This window comes from Pholcus phalangioides, unplaced genomic scaffold, assembly GCF_987345545.1.
Source record: "Pholcus phalangioides strain wild (caught in Gottingen) unplaced genomic scaffold, Ppha-v1.0 ptg000029l_1, whole genome shotgun sequence".
NCBI lineage: Eukaryota > Metazoa > Arthropoda > Arachnida > Araneae > Pholcidae > Pholcus > Pholcus phalangioides.
The window spans coordinates 2,474,527-2,494,630 of NW_028301619.1; the positions used below are offsets into that span (position 1 = coordinate 2,474,527).

General features: G+C 39.0%; 1 long non-coding RNA gene across 1 annotated transcript in view; it reads left to right on the forward strand.

The window, feature by feature from the left end:
* Positions 1-551: 551 nt before the first annotated feature.
* LOC149067579 (uncharacterized) overlaps positions 552-20,104 on the forward strand; it is a 50,518-nt gene continuing 30,965 nt past the window's right edge. The window contains exon 1 of the long non-coding RNA XR_016195331.1: positions 552-671. This is a non-coding gene — a long non-coding RNA (uncharacterized LOC149067579). The remainder of the gene's footprint in view (positions 672-20,104) is intronic.

Genomic DNA, 20,104 nt, shown 5'->3' on the forward strand with positions numbered 1-20,104 from the left:
GCTTACTGGAGTCTTTCATCATTACATCAAACATTGGCAAGGAATTTCCAGCCACTTCTCGAATTGGCCAGCTAAAGCTTCATTTCTGCAAATCTGACTTTGGCCACACCTCTCACCAATTCGCTAAGTGGCCACACTTCAGGTTCGAGCAGTAACATGTATAATGATACTATTCTTTGGTGTGGGATTTCCAATGCATTTTTTATCTGCATTGAATGGTATTCCATCCAGGGTCACAAATAGGAGAAGCAGGCAGGTCTGGTGTGCCGAGCCAGAGGGGGGGGGGGGGGTGCAAATTTCACCCTTTAAGGACACCTTCTCTTTACATGTTACAAGGGGGTGCCATAATGCATGCTTGTCCCATTTGGCCAAACATCCAATTGCTGCCCTTATTCCATCTGTAATGATCAATTACTTACTATAATTTTTCATAGTCCTTCGAAAGAGCTTATATAGAAATTTGACTGTTTTCATATAAGTCTATCAAATATATCCATGTGAGAGCCTTTTTTTAAAGCGATTTTAATTATTTTAAAATTTTTCAGGTTTATATTTACTGCTGACTACAAATTTCTGTTTAAAGTTGATTCAGAGCAGCAGTACTCGAATTAATATGGATTTACTTTAATGCGTCCAAAAACTGGATCTTGAGAAATCTGTGGGTTTTCCATGTAAGTAAAACATTTTTTACCAGGTTGCTCACTGACCTAGTCCTTAGCTTTCTAGGTCACTCATTTGATAATTCATAAACTTGCACATGCTCTGTCACTTGTTTGGTCTGTTCCATAATCACATTCTCTATATCATTCACATGTTCAGGGTCACTTTTTCTGATGCTCTCACACTCTCCAGGCTACTCATTGATTTAGTCACTTCCATGCTCACACATTCTCTAAGTTTTTTATCATATGTTCAAGCCTTTTGGTCTGTCCCATTTTCATACTCTCAATGTAACCCTTGTGATCATCCACATGGATGCACACCCTCTAGAAAGCTCTTTTGATCACTCACTGATTTGGTCCCTTGCTTTCTGGGTATTCTTTTGGTCATTCACATATTTGCATACACTAACTCTTTTGGTTGTCCCTCTTCTGGTAACTTCAATGCTTACACACTCTATTACCCTTTTGATCATTCATATGCTTGCACACACAGTCTTTCTTTTGGTTAGTCCCATGTTCACACTCTCTTTAAACTAGGGCCGCAACTAGATACTTTGTCACCCAGGGCAAACTGGCATTTTGGCACCCCTTGCCATGTAGAAAAAGCAGAGTGAGTTCAGACACTTTCCTGGTCCAATGCCCAGGGCACAAGACTCACCTGCTCCCCCCAGTTACGGCCCTGCTTTAAACCACTCATTTGGATGCTCACTGATCTTGTACCTCCCTTTCTAGTTCACTCTTTGAACATACACATGCTCTGGGTCACATTTTCGGTCTCTCACTGATCTGGTATATTGCTCTCTAGGTCACTCCCATGCTCACACACTGTCTAGATCACTCTTTTGATCATCCACATGCTTTCACTATCTCTCTTTTGGGCAATCCCATGCTTCCAGACACCAGGGGCGTGCTTGAGTGTTTTGCAGCCCGGTGCAAGAAAAACCTTTGCGGCCCTCTGGGGGTTTCCCCAACACCCTAATGTCCATGGATACCCTGGTGACTGGCAGGTTCAAAATTGACTCTTGCTAATGACTATCAAACTACTATTTAATGGTTATAAAAAAAAAGCCATTTAGCAATAAATATGGATTATAGTGTCCACTGTGCCTAGCAAGAAAACTGCAAATATGCTCCCCCCCCCCCATGATTTACTCTAGCCAAAGCTAAACTAGTCTGCGAACTCTCTTTGACAATACTATACACAAACTCAGTACTCACTGTTTCATAATCGCTGTCCACTGCATTGTTTAATAAAACTATCCACAGAATATTTACAGCACGAATATCACAGCACCCCTAGATGCCATGGCACACCATTTCAGCCCCCTACCCAATAACTTTTGTAAGGGGGCTATGCCCCATGCCCAATAATTTCTGAAAAAACAATGCAATGCACCTTCCCTCTCCTGCATACGTGTTTGAGTCCTGTATGTACTGGACGACCAGAAACTTTCAGCCCCCCTTTTCCCCAATGGTTTCTTCATGTTGGTGCCTCTGCAGTCAGCATATTATAATTCCTTTCATCTAGCACCCCCAAAAATGCTTTACCACACCTCTGGTTAAGAACCACAGACTTTTTTTGATGCAATTTTTTCTTTTTTAATATTCTCTTAGTTTTATTTACATTATAATCACTGTTAGAAGAATGTCATAATAGACACGAACAGAAGCGGAAATGGAGTAGAATAGAACATCCTGTTATAGAACAGGATCATAGGTTCATTATCGATGGGGAGCTGCTCTGCTAATCCATATAGCACACTGGGTGAAACTGGTGATGCCGAAATTACCAACATCATTTGTACATCAAAGTAGCGAACCAAAAATACATCCACTGGAAATATATTCAAAATAATTTTCAACTTTTAACAAAATTTAAAACAATATCAGGTTTTAAAATTTCTAGCAAACATTTTAAATAAATTTAATGGAAGAGTAGGCATAAAAGCTATCACACAAGATGTGTTTGTACATGTAGCATATGCTTGAGATTTCCTGGTTTTGTAGGTCTAGAACATAAACATGCTGAACCCATGGCCCAAAAGTGGCCCTCTGAGTCATCTGATGTGGCCGTTACCTCAAACCTAATTTTGCTAAAATGAGTTGAGCTGTGCATTGCCAGATCACTGAAGTGAATAGCGAAGCAGTTCCTGATCTTTCTTTCAAACCGAACACAACGCAGGTGTACTGCCAATTACTACCTAGTGAGTTGTGCCGGAAGTGCAAGAGCAGATTGCTTAACAATCTGAGAGCGTATCTAGTGTTGTGTCTGATTTGCAAGTGTTGCCATCTATATTTCAGAAGTGAAGTGAGTCAAGTGTAATCCGTTTGTAGGCCGGTTGCTCTTGATGGCGAGACTTTTCAACAGGGAGATCAGCTCGCCTTGAAGTTGGGAACCACAGAAAACCAACTTCGGCTGACCACCACTGTGGCGCCAGTGGGGTTCGAACCCGGGACCGTGAGTGAGTCCGTCACTATGACCACTTGACCACCGCAGTGGTTGGCTCCAGATCACTCAAGCTGCCTGGAGAACATTTCCGTACCACTCAAATGTTCCACATCCTTAAATGGCCTGCACTCACATCATTCCCAGATAACTTGAATGACCTGTGGCACATTTCAATATCATTCAAGTGGCCTGCGACAGCGCTCTTCCTGATCACTTAAGTGGCCGTGACACATTTTCAAACCAATGAAGTGGCCCACTTGCTCTAAAAGGTTGAATACCTTTGGTCTAGAATAGGGGTTTTTGACTTTTATAATCCAAAATTATCAACAAAATCAGCTTTACTACTCATGGAATTTCATTACTTGTTTCAGTAATTAGAAAAAAGTGCATTTATAACAGGACTAAAAATAAATGTGCACAACTTATCTAGGAAGCCACCGAGAATCAAGTTTGTGTCGTGACATAGCTCAAGAATCCCTAGTTATAAGTGTATTTGTATAACCCATTTTGGAAGCCCCCTGCTAATGAAGTTTGGGTTGCAACCCCATAGCTCAAGGAAATCTATTGCGCTTCACTCACAATTTGAAATACAGATGACAGCACTGAAAACTCCAACACAACACACATATTCAGACTGCTAGGTACACACATTTCCGTCACAACTCATTAAGTAGTAAATTGCCCATGGTGATTGGGCCGGAGTTGTGCTCAATTTGAAAAAAAGCTCAAGAATCCCTGTAATTGAATTTGTAAGACCCATCCAGGAAACCCCTGCAAATGAAGTTTGGGTAGTAACCCATGGCTCAAGAAGCCCTAGCTCAGTTTCCCAAAATATTTGTTCCATCGCCCCCCAACTCAAGCGAACTCATACAGTCCTATGTTGTACCAGTAGTTTCTATTGCCCTCCCGGACCATTCCATTGCCCACTTTGGGAAACCCTGCCCTAGCTGTTGGTGGATTTGTTTGACCCATTTCAGAAGCCTCTGCAACCCAAGTTTGGGTCACAACTCATAGGTTAAGAAACCCCTGGTCTAGAACAAGAATGCTCAACATTTTGGTGAGGGTGAGCACAGTGGGGTGACAGAGCAGTGGAATGTGGAGCAAACACAGAATTTTTTAGAACAGGTTTGAGCTCCTCCAGAATAAAATCATATAAAGGATAATTTCCTGCACAAAGCTCAAGATGAGCACTCACAGGTCTAAATGCGTATGGGTGAGCGCATGTCATTTGACTATCTTTCTAAGAGGTTGCAGGCCACTCAAATATTTTTTCAAAATTCTCTAAGCAAAATGAAATTGAATGACTCAAAGCTCCAACCGAATACAGTAAAGGAAATTTCAAATAATAAAGATCAATGACGTCTTAACAGGAGGGCTGATAAGGCCTAGGCCCAGTTCTCCCAATCAGCAAGTTTTTGTTGCTTTCTTCAGTATTTGATTCCATTTTGTTATTGGCAGTTAAAAGAGCAAGCAGACCTTCAACATGACACAAACATAAGAAAATTTAGGCCTTTGTCATTTCTACTTAAAATATGGAAGTTAGATGGCAACACCAGCATAACATATATTAAGCATAACTATGACAACACTAAAATGTTAGAGCCATTTCATATACATATGACGTGTTCCTGTAACTAATTCATTAGAAATACCTCAGTTGAATTTCTATGAGGTACATGTATGGCTAAGTACTAATAGTAGTTGCCATATTATATTTCACCAAAGCTGTTTTCACAGGGGGTAGGAAATGGAAAATGTGGTGCCATCTGAAAATACAGTTCACGGAAACTTAGACATTTTGCCCCAACATCTCGCCTTTAGCATGCTTCGTCCTTGGTACATTTGGCCCCAGGACATTTTGCTTGCCCTGACCATATAAGCGACCCAGTGAGTGACCCTATCAGTGGTTGTTAGTTGACATTTACCCTCTGACGTTTCACCTGCCCTGACTGCATGAGTGACAGTATGAGTGAACATATGAATGATGGCACAAGTGACCAAGTGAGTGACTGTATGAGTGATCAAGTGAGTTGGGGACATTTACTCCCTGACATTTAACCTGCCCTGACCGTATGAGTGAACATATGAATGGTATGAGTGACCGTATGAATGATCAAGTACATTTACCCCCAGACATTTTGCCTACCCTGATCGCATGAGGGACAAAGTAAGTGACCCTATGAGTGACTGAGTTGGACATTTTCTCCCTGATGTTTAACCCGGTCCTGATCATATGAGTGAAAATATGAATGATGGTATGAGTCACCATGAGAGTAACCAAGTGAGTGATAGTATGAATGACTCTGGGAGTGACAAAGTGAGTGACCAAGTAAGTTATTGTATGAGTCATCAAGTGAGTGACCATATGAGCAACTACGCGAATTGGACATTCAGATCCACATATTTTATTTCGCACCCAACATTTCGCCCCTTGAGTACGTGGCAATAATAGTGGGGATTTTAATTGGTTTTTTCTTCAGGACTGTTATACTTCAGCTTTTATGCTGAAAAATTATGCAACAACGTAAATTTGGAAAAAATTATTTTATGCTTCACTGCAAATTCGAAATTGTTAGGGCCCATTAAAATACTATGTAACCTCCTATAAGAGGGGGATCGCCTTTACAGACACTCACTTGGTCAATCATACCGTCACCCACTTGGTCATTCACATAGTCATTCACTCAACCATACATTTGCTCACTCACATGCTCATACAGTCACTCATACAATCACTTGCTTGGCTATTCATATCAGTCACTTGGTCACTCACTCGATTACTCATGGTCACTTCCTTGTTTACTCATACAGTCACTCACTTGGTCAAGCATGGCCACTTGCTTGGTTACTCATGCAGTCAATCACTTGGTCACTCATGCAGTCAATCACTTGGTCACTCATACAGTGAATCACTGTCACTCGTGGTCAATTACTTGGTCATTCATGCGGTCAATCATTTGGTCACTCATACAGTCAATCACTCACTTGGTCAATAACTCAGTCACTCACTTAGAAACTCATACAAACATTTGCTCAACCACTCACATGGTCGCTTATATGGTCAGTAACTCCCTTGGACACTCTTACCATCACTCACATGGTCATTCATACAGTAAATTGCTCGCTTACTCATATGGTCAATCACTATCACTCACTTGGACACTCATATGCAGGGGCGTCGGAAGTGTTTCGAAACTGTGGGTGCTCGTCTTTAGTTTTATATCGGAAATTTTAATTTTTGGATCAATTCTGGGGGTGCTCGGATCCATGTCACAAATTACCGTGGGTGCTCAAGCACCCACAGCACCCCTAGCTCCGACGCCACTGCTCATATGGTCACTCATACAGTCAATTGCATACTCACAGATACGGTCACTCACACATTCAATTGCACTCAGATATGGTCACTCACTCATACATTCAATTACTCAGATATGGTCACTCACTCATACAGTGAATTGCACTCACAGATACTCACTCATGTGGTCAGTCATTCTGTCACTCACTTAAGTCATTTGTACAGTCACTAACTCACTCCTAAAGTCAATTTACATTCACTAACTCACTCCTAAAGTCAATTTACATTCACTTGGTCACTCATCCACTTATATGGTCACTCACATAGTCTGACACTCATACACTCAGGGCAGGTGAAATGTCAGGTACGAAATTTTCAGGGTGAAACATAAACGGGGCCAAATGTACCGGAGCAAAATGTCAGGGCGAAACATATCAGCAGAGATGATTGTCCTCCCCCTACCCCCACCTTCTGTCAGATTCTGACTCCATGGCCACATCATCTTGGAGCAACGCCACTAGGCTGTAACCTTTAGCAAGCCTCATGCCAGCCTTTTCACAGGCTTTCCACTAGCTCTTAGCTACTGCTCTCTTCCCTGTCCCAGCTTTCTTCATCACATTATAAATTAACTGTTCTAGAACTCTGTTCAGGCGACATGTTAAAAGTAACACTCACATTACAGTCTGTATTGAAACACTTTATATCCATCCAAAAACAAAATTAAAACAAAAGCTCAGAGTAACTCCAAACATACAAATTTCAGCTATATGTGTCAAAAAAAAGTCTTGTCCTTCTACATTATTATATGTCAAGTTCACTGCAGTGCATGCAAAGGAATTTGTCCTACCTATAATTAAATTTATCAGAAGGCTCGAGCACAAGTGTATATACACACGTTCCTGCATGTACAGATTCGATTAGAAATTCTGCTGAAGAATGTGTATACAAGGTGCATGTATGGTTAAGTATTAGTAGCATTGACCTGTTAAACGCCCAGCATTCTATATATAGGACATCTAAATTTTTTATCCTCTATTTATCCAGAATATGCATATGATTGGTATTTTTTACTTTCACTTGTGTCACAACATCTCTATTGCATTCACTCCATTCCGCTTTCAACCAGTTCATGCTAATTTTTCCTTGCCTGGACTGAGAACTTTGTAATTTTTTGTCGTTTGGCATAGATGTTGAATTTTGACTCCTGAGAGCTTTAATGGATAGAAATGTTTTAAATTATGATGAATATTTCATTGATCTAAGAGTATTTCTGAATAAAATTAATTTTATAAACTAATGATTACTTGGTGTAAAGCAATGAATTTATTTGCTGTCCTATGTATATATATAGTACAATGAGCGTTAACACACACGTTAATAGATGGAACTCAATTTAACATATGTTATTTAATTGATTTGGGGGGAGTCACATGTGGTTAGCAAACCAACCCTAGCTATGCCAGATCAGAGTTGTCATTGCACAGTCAAAAAAAAAAAAAAAAATACACTCTATATACATTGGCAAAGTGATGGCTTTAAAATCTGTCAAATTTAGTGTTTGTAACATTTTAATGAAAGTAAAACATATCTGGAATTGACAATCAGAATTTGACATTTAATTTACAATTGTAAGAACTAACAAGGTAAAACCTTTGGCAAAAAATGATTGAACGTAAGTTATGGTTAAATTGAGTTCCTTCCATTTATAATCCCTTATACCATAAATGCTCAATGTGTGTCCCTCGGAATCATCTGAAGTGGCCTGTGACCTTAAACTTAATTTTATAACAATGAATTAAGTAGACGTAACCAGATTCCCGAAGTAACTTGCGGCGCATTTACAAATCAATTAAGTGACCTGGGGCACTGTTCTAGATCACTTAAGTGGCTCGAGGCACATTCTTTCTTCATTTAAGAGCCCCACAACACATTCCCAGACCACTTGAGTGACCTTGGACACGTTTTCAAACCAAGGAAGTGGCCTGCATTCTTCCAAAGGGTGAGCTACCTTGCCTTATACTGTACTTTCCTGATAAGCAGCCTTGTAGAAAAGAATGGGCATATTTGCTTTGATTACCATTATTCTTTAACTTTAATTAATAATTGTTAGCATTAATTCCAAATTATATTTATCACAACAATTCCTTTTTTTACAAAGATGCTATAACAAGAAAGTACACGTTTGAAAAATGTTCAGTGGTGATGAAAAAATATTATACTTGAAAGGGGAAAATAGATAATTAAAATATTTACTCATTATTTGGCTTTCGCTTTGTTTTTCCTCTGAAATCAACTTTTTAAAAGAACAAGGACTGAATTTTCTGGAGACTGTTTTTCTTTCGGCTTTGAGGATTCAGAGGAATCTGACAGTTGCAGTTATGAAAAATTGAATACAAAATTTCTAATGAAGAAAAAAATTAAATATTAAAAAAAAAAAATTTTTAATATTTAATTTTTTTTCTTTAAATTTAATTTAATTTCTTTTAATTTAATTTAATTTCTTTTAATTTAATTTAATTTAATTTAATTTCTTTTAATTTAATTTCTTTCAACTTCGAACTTTTCAAGTTAATTAAATTCCAAAAATCGATTTCTCGTAGTGTTTGGAAGAAAATTTTGTTCATTTCCATTTATTATTCTGGTTTTTTGCGGCATGATATTGATCAAACCATACATAAGTATAAGGTGTCCCGAAAACCACGTAGTCGTAACTTTGGAAATTTGACAACTTTGGTTTTTACGTCGGTAGTGTATGCAATTAATTGATCTTTTTATAGATGCTGTTTTTTTTTCTTTTAAATTTACTTTATCTTACAGTTATAGAATACAGTGGATCCCGCTTATGTTTGTCAAAAAATCGTCAGGGAGAAACGTTTTTAGCGGGAAAACGCTTTAAAAGGGAAATCTTCACGAGCATTAGTAAGAGTTGCGAGACGATGAAAATAAGTCGTACTAAACGGAAAAGCGTTCTAATTGAGAACGTTATAAGCGGGATCCTTTTGTATCGTTTCTTACAGATATGTAAATTTATTTTTGTAAAGATACTTATGAATCTTGCTAAAAAATTTTCTGTAACATGTTTAGTTTTCTTTTCCTCTAAGGTTTTTTTTTTGTAATACACAGGATCCAGCTTATAACGTTTTTTAAAAAAAATCATCATGAAAAAACGTAAGCCCGCTTCAAACTGTGTTTTTCGATGAGTACAATATTAGTGACAGTTACGAGCAAGAAAGTAAGTCGTGCTAAGCAGCTAAGCAGGAAAACGTTCTGCATGGGAACGTTATAAGCGAAACTCACTGTAATTCAATGGAAATTAGAACCACAGCTCTCGAATTGGAAACGTCCCACTACGCGGCGCAGTCTTCGCTCACATACGCACGGCGCCGTTGTTGGGGCCGCAGTTTCTGATTCACCACGAGCGCAACTTTTCGTATTTGATAACTAGAGCCCGGAAGTTTAGGCACTAAAAATGGTCAAAATAGGCACTATGAAAAGGCATTTATATATAATTTTTGGAAGGAAGAAAAAACAAACAAATGTTTCGAGGGTCCAAAAACCAGCTGAAAAATCGGTTGCACTTAATCCGTCTGTTTCAATTATAGTAACTGCATTATTATATCCAAGTTAAATTGATTTCAAGTACAAAATAAAATGTTAACAGACCCTCAGGATTAGGTGAATTCCAGGACTACCATTATCAGATGCGGAGTCGGTACAGAAAATTATCTGTGGGGGCTCCCTGGAGTTGCGAATAATTCTCGTTTATTGTTTGAAATGAACTATCATTTGATATTGAATTATCATTTCTATAGTTGAAACATGGCTATCTTGTTCTATTTTTGTATAAAAGAAGTGTTACTACTTTTGTAAAAAAAGTTACTTTTTTTTAATACTGTATTACCACGCATAGGCGTACGCAGAATTTTCTCGAGGGGGTTTACTTTTTTTCCTGCAAAATAACACTAATTTTTGCTCAAGTGGGGGGAGGGGTTTAGAACCCCAAAACCCCCGCTTTGCGTACGTCAATGTTACCACGTATGCGAGACTCCTTCGAACGCGGGGCCCTGTGTGGCCGCATCTGTCACACACCCCTGAGGACGACTCTTGTCAATTTAATCGAATACTAGATATGTGAATGTTTAATAAATAGCCATGGTGGTTTGCGGTGCAAAAAATAAAATCAAAACAACATGGTCCCCAGAGTCCTGTCTGCTTCTACCGCGCCTTGTATGAGCTATGACGTCAATTCAAGACCTCTTGGGAAAATCATCTGTCCACTATTCACATACAACGCTGTCCAGTGCCTGAACGAGACACCTATTATGTGAAGGAAGCCTGTGGGGGAACAAAATTTCTAATTTTCCTCTGCTTTTCTAACCGGGCAGCGTTCATTTGAAACAAAATCATTCACGTCTAACGAATTCTCATCAATTTCGGATTTTCATCAAAAAATTTCATTTGTTCTACACTAGCGTGAGAAATTAAGAGAATTTGCAGACTTGGTCGATTATCTCTAGAACTACTGTACCGATTTTAATGAAATTTGATATGTACATACATTGATACAATACAAAACAAATAACCATTCAATAATTGCAATAAACACGCATGATCGTGCGTAGCACTCGTTGAAGTCGGAAGGTATGAAACAGCGGTTGCAGAATAAACAAAAAAATGGGTTAAAAGCTGGGTAACGTCCCCTCTTACAGATATACAGGTCTCGCAGCGTGATTTCATACTTGAAATAAGGCAGTTTATCATTTCCTCTGGCAATTGGTCCCATTCGTTCAGCAACGCTGTTTTCATTCACTCGATGGTTCCCGGAGGGGTGGGGGGGGGGGGTTGCGAGTTGCAATTGCCCTCCCCAGAGCGTCCCAAACATGCTCTATAGGGTTAAGGTCTGGAGATCTGCCTGGCCAATCCATCCGGCGAATATCCTCACTCTCTAGAAAATCGTCGAGCAGAAAAGCTCTATGTGGCCTCGCGTTATCGTCCATTAAAAGGAACTCAGGGCCAACTGCACCCCTGAAAAGGCGAACACAGGGCCCAAGACCTCATCCCTATACCTCACACCAGTCACAGTGCTTCTTTCAAAGACGTGGAGAGGTGTGCGGCCATCCAACATGATGCCTGCCCAGACCATTAAACCTCCTCCGCCATAATGGTCGATTTCGCGGACATTGGAAGGTAGGTAGCGGGTCCCTGGTTCTCTCCATATGAACGTACGGCGAGAATCGGTGCTTAGACTGAACCGGGACTCATCAGTGAAGAGAACGGTCGCCCATTGATCCATACTCCAATCTCTATGCACCATGATAAACGGATTGTCCTGTCCGTAGAAGTGAGCGGGACGCAAACAGCAGGTCTTCTTGCAAACAACCCTCTCTCATGAAGTCTTTTGGAAACAGTCACCCTTGATACACGGGTTCCTGTGGCTGCATACAAGTCACGAGAGAGCTGAGAAGCTGTAGCACTCCTGTTATGGCTCGCTATAATCGACAAATGGCGATCTTCTCTGGACGTCGTGGCTCTTGGACGACCTTGCCCAGGCTTTTTCTCGATGGATCCGGTATCCTGGAACTGTTTCCATAAGTTACACACGACGCTGGGCGTTAAATTGAACTCTCTACAAATCTGGACTTGAGATTGGCCTGCTCCTAGCCTCCCCACAATTCGCCACCTCATTCCATCATCTAAACGTTGGTGGTTACTCATTTTTACTGTTACAATTTGAAATTAACCGATTGCTGCAAAATAACACCAAGAAATTCGCCGAGGTGTGCTAGCGAACGAAATGCGTCTTAACTTACGCGCGCTTATAAAGCCTGTTTCTCTACTGGCTCCGCCTACACACACACGTGTACGCTTACGTATTTCACGTACAAGATTTGTATTTTTGTCTAGAAGCAGTGGTTTTACATTCAGTTCAGTTCTTTTCATGAAATTCGTCCTGGGCTGACAGGGCCAGGGACATTTCTCATCATTTTTTGTTTTTTCTCGCTATAAATTACAGAAGGGGCCTGTGAAAAGTCTGACCGGGGGCCCCGCAAAAGATTCCAGCCGAGCACTTGAGAAGTTGCGGGCGCATTCAGCATCGTCTGAAAGGCTCCGTATGTAACAATAGTTAAAACTTCTTCCGGATACGCGTTTGCATCCGCTCCGTGTGAAAGGGCCCTTAGTCTGGAATTATTTCTAAAAGTAATTATAAAATTATAATTATTAACATTAATTATAAGTTTTTATAAATTATTAAAAATCATTTTGTTCTAAAATTATGAAATTATTTCTAAAATTATGAAATTATTTCTAAAATTATGAAATTATTTCTAAAATTATGAAATTATTTCTAAAATTATGAAATTATTTCTAAAATTATGAATATATTGCAATTATTCTTTTCAATGATTATGAAATTATTTTTTATTGGGGTGTTTTGCTGCGATTCTATAATTATGTATCCTTTTTCGGGTGCTGAATTTTCCATCCCGAAATCTATGAAATCGGGGTTTCTCAAAAGTGTTTTTGCTATGACCCCCCAAATTTGTTAAAGGCCGAAACAAACTACACTGACGTGAATTCTGATTCGTGGAAATTCTATGATGTGGATTTTCCACCTCGGCTTTGACGAAATTTTCTTTCAAATTTAATTTCCTTTCGATTTGAATTGAGTATTTGCGCTTAATCAAGGGTGCTCAACCTTTTCAAAAGTGCGGGCCACTTGATTGGTTTGAAAATGTGTCGCGAAACACATAAGTGATCCGGAAATGAGCCTCGGGCTATTTCAGTGAAGTAAGAATGTGATGCGAGCCTCGTAGATCTAGAAAAGCGTCTAAAGTCACTTATGTGATTTGTTAACTGTGAATGTAAATGTGTGCTTGTCGCACAAATGATCTGTCAAGTGCCGCGTGTCGCTTAAATGATCTGGGAACGTGCCGTTGATCACTAAAGTGAATCTGGTTATGTGATATATATGCTTAGTTCATTTTTATAATACAAAATTTGAGGTCGTGGTCATGGGTCAAGCATGTATGCTCTAAATCAGTGTTTCCCAAAGTGGGCAATATCGCCCCCTGGTGGGCGATGGAATGGTCCAAGGGGGCGATAAAACCTACTGATTTAACATAGGATCCTATGGGTTTTCTTGAGTTGGGGGCGATGCTCTAATTGGTTGCCGACCACAGCAAAAAATATCTTCAGTATGTTATCTTCCTGTAAATTCTCATTTATCCAATTTTGAAATTGTTCGTTTCAGCCTTCGGTCAGTTTCGGTCTTTTTTCATAGCGCTTCTTGGTGCTTTAAAAACTTATCTTTAAATGTTGGGCCACATCTGAAACGAATTGAACGATTTTCTATGGGGTCATTCAAGTATTACGTCAGCAACGATGGGGAAGGGGGCGGGGTGTTTCCGATTTGCTGACTTTTGATGACGAGGGGGGGGGGTTTGGATGAAACTTACGTCATCAACCACCTTTTATGAAGATATGAAATATTTATTATGGCATTTTATTCGGTGCGCCAAAAAAGGTAAAAAACTTGCGATAGTTATTAGGCACCTGAACTAACATTCTACCTATTGATCTCTGTTTCACGGATCCTTCAATTGCTCTAGAAATGTGCAACGCATCACTCAAGTGATCCAATTATGCCACGGATCACTTAAATAATCTGGGAATGTTCCGCGGGTAACTTCAGTGATGTAGAACCACACTGGGGGCCGCTTAAGTGCTCTAAAACTGTGCCACGTGTCACTCAAGAGATCTGTAAATGTGCCACGAATCGTTTAAGTGTTCTGTAACTGTGTCGCGGGTTACTTAGGTCATCTTTGAACGTGAAAGTGATAGTTGAGACCTACCTCAGTGATCTGAAAATGTGCCACAAGCCACTTGAATGCTCTCGAATTAAGCCACGGGTAATTTAAGCGATTTGTAAACGCGCCGCTTAGTTCATTTTTACAAAATTAGGTTTGAGGGGTGCAAGCCACATCAGATAACTTTCAGGGCCACATTTGGTCTGCAGGTCAAGGGTTTACCATATATGGCTTAAAGGGTGGGTCGCAATGAATTTTTTAAGAGGAGAAATTTTGAGTTCTTACCCTTCAAATAGCATTGGAATCAACAGAAATTGATTATAATAACACACATATAAAGGTATTTTCTTTCGAAATTTTAATTTTTTAAAAAATATTTTTGCATTAAAAAATAATTTTTTCATCTGGGGGAGGCGCAGGGGGCCCCCTATACCCCCTCCCACGTACGTTTCTGATCCCACCAATATGCGTATGCGTTAGGAGGTAGTAGGCAGTGATGACGAAATTTTGCTGACAAGGGGGTCAAAAAGGGCTGAAAATTTGCTTACGTAATACTTGAACGGCCCCTATAGAAACCTATGGGAAATCGAATTTCGGCTAGGGAACATAATTCCGGAACGAATCATTATCCAAGGTATCGCTTTAATCTGGTTTCGATCTTGTTCAAACTTAACAAGTCCTGGATGAATATTCTTTTTATGGACGGTTAAATGGTGTTATCATAAGCGCATCCTTATTTATGCCACCTATTCATGTTCACTGCACCTATAGACGGGCTGCTGTACAAGTGGTAGGTTTACAGGTTCAAATGAGGTTGGGAAGAACATCCATTCTTCGAAGTTGTTTGTGATTCGTTGTTTCCCTGCCCATCAACAGAGGGCAATTCTCCTGTATCTTTGTGGCTGATAAGAACAGGGTGGATTCTGTGCGTCCATTGGTGTACGCAAATGGGAGAAGCCCCCATGCCGAGATTATATTGTTATTTTGCAGGAAAAACGTAAACCCCCTGAGAAAATTCAACGTACGCCTATGTGGGCGTAGTTTATTTAAGCTTGATAGTGAAATTTAGATGGCGGCAGAGACAATTTCCCAACCCACCTTTTCTTAAGAGCAGCATTCGCTTTTGTGATTTTTATTATCTGCCAGCTATCTCATCCCATGTCGAGATTCATTCAGTCCCGCTTATAACTTTAGGTTTTTCTGTTTGGTACGACTTTCGTGTGATCCCAACTCTAATTCTCTTAATATTCCCCCTTAAAACCTTTCATGGTGATTTTTTCAAAAAAAGGTTATAAGTGGGATCCACACTGTATTTTTTATGCTGTGTCATTAAAACCAGCGAATTCCGCAGCGTATAAACCGGTTTTAAGATGTTGCTAACATAACGCGGATGATTTAAATAGATTTTGCGTAGCCCCACACCAAAACTAGTTTTTGCCCTGGGGTATTTCTGCTGGTGTGGTCAACAAAATCGTGGAGATACATTGAAGCTTCTAATGAATGCTCTTTTCGGAGTTTCCTCTCCTCCACCGAGCCTTTCTGTGATTTCTTACCCTCTTTCTTTCCCCTTTTTTCTATTTTCTGCCCCCTCTACGGGTTTTATTGAAATTTTTGCCCGTTTCAGTATTTTAGCTCTGCCTGCCTTGTTCTGAAATTCAGTCCTTCTTGAACTCTTCCCCATACTAAATTTCAGTTTCCTGAGGGTGGAGGGAGAGAAATTTTGCCATTCTCTGAATTTTACCCACCATTCACCTTCCTCGTAATTTTTTTAACTACTGCCACATTTTCATTCTTTCTGCCCCTTCGGCTGTTTCTGAATTTCTGCTTTATTCTCGAAGCTCTTGTTCATTATTGAATTTCTGACCACCCCCTTGCCCTTTTCTGAGTTTCTACCCTTTGCTAAATTTCTCCAGTCTTTAATCTGTCGTTTTTGAATTCGTTTTCTCTGCCCATTTCTAAATTTCTGCGCCCCTTCCCCAACCCGTTTCTGAATTTCAGCCCCTTCTATTCTTCATTCTTTTTTGTATGTCTGCCCTTTTTTGAACATCAGCCTCTCCTATTCCTCGTTTTGTTTTGAAATTTCTACTCTCATTTTTTTGGACTGCTGGGGGCCCTACCTCCCCTCCATGCTAGTAAAGAATAATCCGAGAGATACGAATAATATGTAGCTGCTCAACGAGAAAAGGGAAATTTTTGTACCAGCCCGTAACTTGATGCTTGAACCCCCGCCCCCTTCTCAAGCCGAGATTGTAGTGTTATTTTGCAGGAAAAAACGTACACCCCCCCCCCCCCGTTTAGGAGGAAAAGATTTTCGAAATCCCCACCTCGAGAAAATTCTGGTACGTCTTTGACTACGGGTTTGATATTTAGTTGAGAGGGAAATTTTTGCAACCACATATTTTTACCTAAGACGGACGCATAGACTTAAGATATAAAGTATTATTACTCTGTGTATATTATTAGTATTATTACTCTGTGGACGGACGTTACAAATCGAGTTAAGAATCGGGGGACCCCCACTTCTTAGCTCGATTCTTAGTATGCAGTTTTTTTCTTCCATGCGATGACGTATGTTCTTTCCTTTATGGAAGCTTTTTTTTATGATTCTTATTTACGATTATATTTTAAAAAACGAAAAAGTATTTAACAGATGCATTTTTTTATTGCCGAGTAAGGAATTCGTCCAATTTTTTAAGTTATTGAAAGATACGTATAAAGGTTACGGAGAGTAGGTAAAAGGAGAGTGGAAAATACTGTTGGGGAAATCTATACACAGTACATTAGGGTTTCCGAATTCTCTCTTTTGAAGCCTTCGGGAAAGGGAAATCGAATCTCTCGAGAATTCCCGAAATCACTTACTTACACTGAAACCCAATTTATACGACTCTTTCCGTTTATACGACGTTTTGCCGGTCGGGTGGGTCATTCAAGTATTACGTCAGCATCGAGGGGGAAAGGGGGTTTCGGATTTGCTGACTTTTGATGACGGGGGGGGGGGTGGTGGTTTGAAGGTTGGTTACGTCATCAACCACCCCTTTTTGAAGATATGAAATATTCTAAGCTGCTGACGAAATTTTGCTGGCGGGGGGAGGGGGTCAAAAATGGCTGAAAATCTGCTTACGTAATACTTGAATGGCCGCTTACTTTATACTTTTTAAACTTAAAATATTTCATTTATGCGCCACACAACGTCAATAACACGATTTTTTCACGACTCGAATCCCAAATTTTATAATTGATTAATAATATATTATTATTAGAGCCCGGAAGTTCAGGCAAAATGCCATAAATGCAAATTTTTACCTATTTTCAAGCTTTTCTGAAAAAAAAATGTCTTTGAACTTTTTCTACCATAAATGCCTATTTTTACATAGTTTTAAGTTTATTGGTGTGTTTCAGAGGCCATAATATGCAAACTTGGATATTTTGAAGTGAGAAGGAGCTCTAATCGGCAAAAATATAATTGCACCATAAATATAAAAATCATTAACTCGCTGCTGTGTTTTTCCACACACTTTAATGTATGTAAAAAAAACCAACATTGGTATATACAGAAGCGATATGAATTTTTATATTAGCTTACTGTATTATCTGATCACAATTATTTCTATTTGACCACGAAACAGCTATGCAATACATGTAGGCCTACAATACCAAGAGTATTTTGCCAGGAAAACTAATTTTTTTAAGTAAACATGAAGCATATTATAAAAATTGTTTGTCTTGTAATGTTAGCTTTACTTACATATTACATACATAATGTAAACACAACGATGACTCATTTGTTGAACTAACCATGGTTTGACGATTATGCATAATGACCTGCAAATGTGATAGATTCGTGGTATGCGAGCAAATTTTATGAAACTTACCGAAATGGTCACTGATTAGTCATAATAACAGCTCTTTATCACTTTCACCGTAACGTATATAGCATAGCCCCTCTTTGTGTCAGGTGGCGAGGCTCCATCCCCGTGAACATGGGAAAAATGTTTTGTTTCGGTTTTTTACTGCAACATGGCTAAAAATGTGTATAATTTCTTCGTAACTATATTCATATTTCCTTAACTAAACTCAGCCATTTCTTTCAGGCTAGTCATTCTAAAATTCCTTTTCTTCTCCCCCATCTTGTAAACAAGTTAATTTTTAGCTGCATGCTGATTGGTCAGTGGCGAAATTCTCCAAAAGGGAAATTTTTCGGCGTGTCCATCGTCACGTGACCTTAAGAATTACCTTTTAACAATCGCATCGTGGTTGCATTCGGAGCTTGATTCTCAACGCGCTTCTTCGTATGAATGATTGGCTATTAAGAAGGTGGTATACCCCCAGGACTACATAGTATGTGCTTTTTCATCTCTCCGTAAACGCGCTCGCCTCTCTGGCTCAGATAGGCGTGGTCTCCGAGCTACTTAGTGATGTCATTGGTCAAGCACTTAGTAGCAGACGACAAGCAAGCAGAGAGTCCCAGCCTACTGTATTGAAGAGGATTATTTTAAATTTTAGTTGCTTATTTTTTACTGTTTCATTTGAGTGATCTCTCGTTTATGGTGGTGTTTTTTATAATATTTTTTGTGATTATCTTGTGAAAATTGGAAAACAAATGTGCGAGTTCTTGTGCGATAGCAGCTATACTCGGAGGACAAAGAAACTTGGGATTCACGTTACTTATCATGATTTTCCTTAAGACTCGAAAAATGTCGGTGTCCGAATGTAAGAGGGTCGATCAAGTAAACTGTAAGTAGGCCTACGTTCATATTTGTAGCTATCATTTTCAACCTAGTGATTATGAAGATGACCTCTAAAGAATCGTCTTCTAGGTTTACCTCCAAAAAAAATTACCTGGTCATGGTACACCAAATGATGAATCTATTTTAAGAGAATCTCGATTGATACGAGAAGAGTACTTTTGAATGATTTAGACAGGATATTATATCTAAGCCCTAAAAAGCCACATCTGAAAACCACTGAATTTTTTTCATATTTGCTTATATTTTTAATATTAATGTGTGTGTAATATTATATATATATTTCCTTCCCATGTTTTTATGTTGCAGTTGTATTGGTAATAACGAAGTTAACACTTCCAAAACCTACAGCTAATTCAAATGAAAATAGCACGTGATAATTAAATAATATTATAGAAAATTCACATACACACAAGAGATAAGTGAAATTATTTGTCTCGAGTTGGCTTCCAATAAATGTTAACCAACGTACGCGATTCAACTGAAATGGAGCCGAGAAAAATATTCTCGGAGGAGTTCCCTCATAAGCAAATGCAAAATTTCTCGTAATGCTTGAATATAATTGGACGAAGCAAGTCAATAAATATACAAATACTAATGACAATAATCGAAAAAATAATTTTGGAAAGAATGCAATAAAATGGGCAGTAGAGCGATTGCAAACTATCATAATTAACAGGGTAGCAAAGCGGGCACACTCCCGGTTTTGCTCGATTATTGACGCCACGTTTCACGAGACAGCCTTTATTACATTGCCCTGGTAGAGCCACTCGCTACAAACGAATTTTATCCCCTGTTACGGTATTGTCCGTTCCTTGCAGAAGAGATAACAATATATAAATAACATTATAAATGATTGTAATAAGTGATGTTTTAAAAGTACGGCTGGGAATGGATTAAAATTTTTAATCGATTAATCGAATTTTAATCGAGTATTTTTCATAACTATATAATATGAATTGATGCTTTGAAAATGTAATTTATTAATTTCACGCAAAACCTATTAGCTAGATGTAAGCAAGTAGAAGACTAGAAATTGAAGCTGCCACTTGAAGCAGTTTAATACTCGTATACTGAACATATTTTGTTAAAGCTTGGAATTTCTTCATATAGCTTTGTTTTTGAAATCGATTATTTTAGGT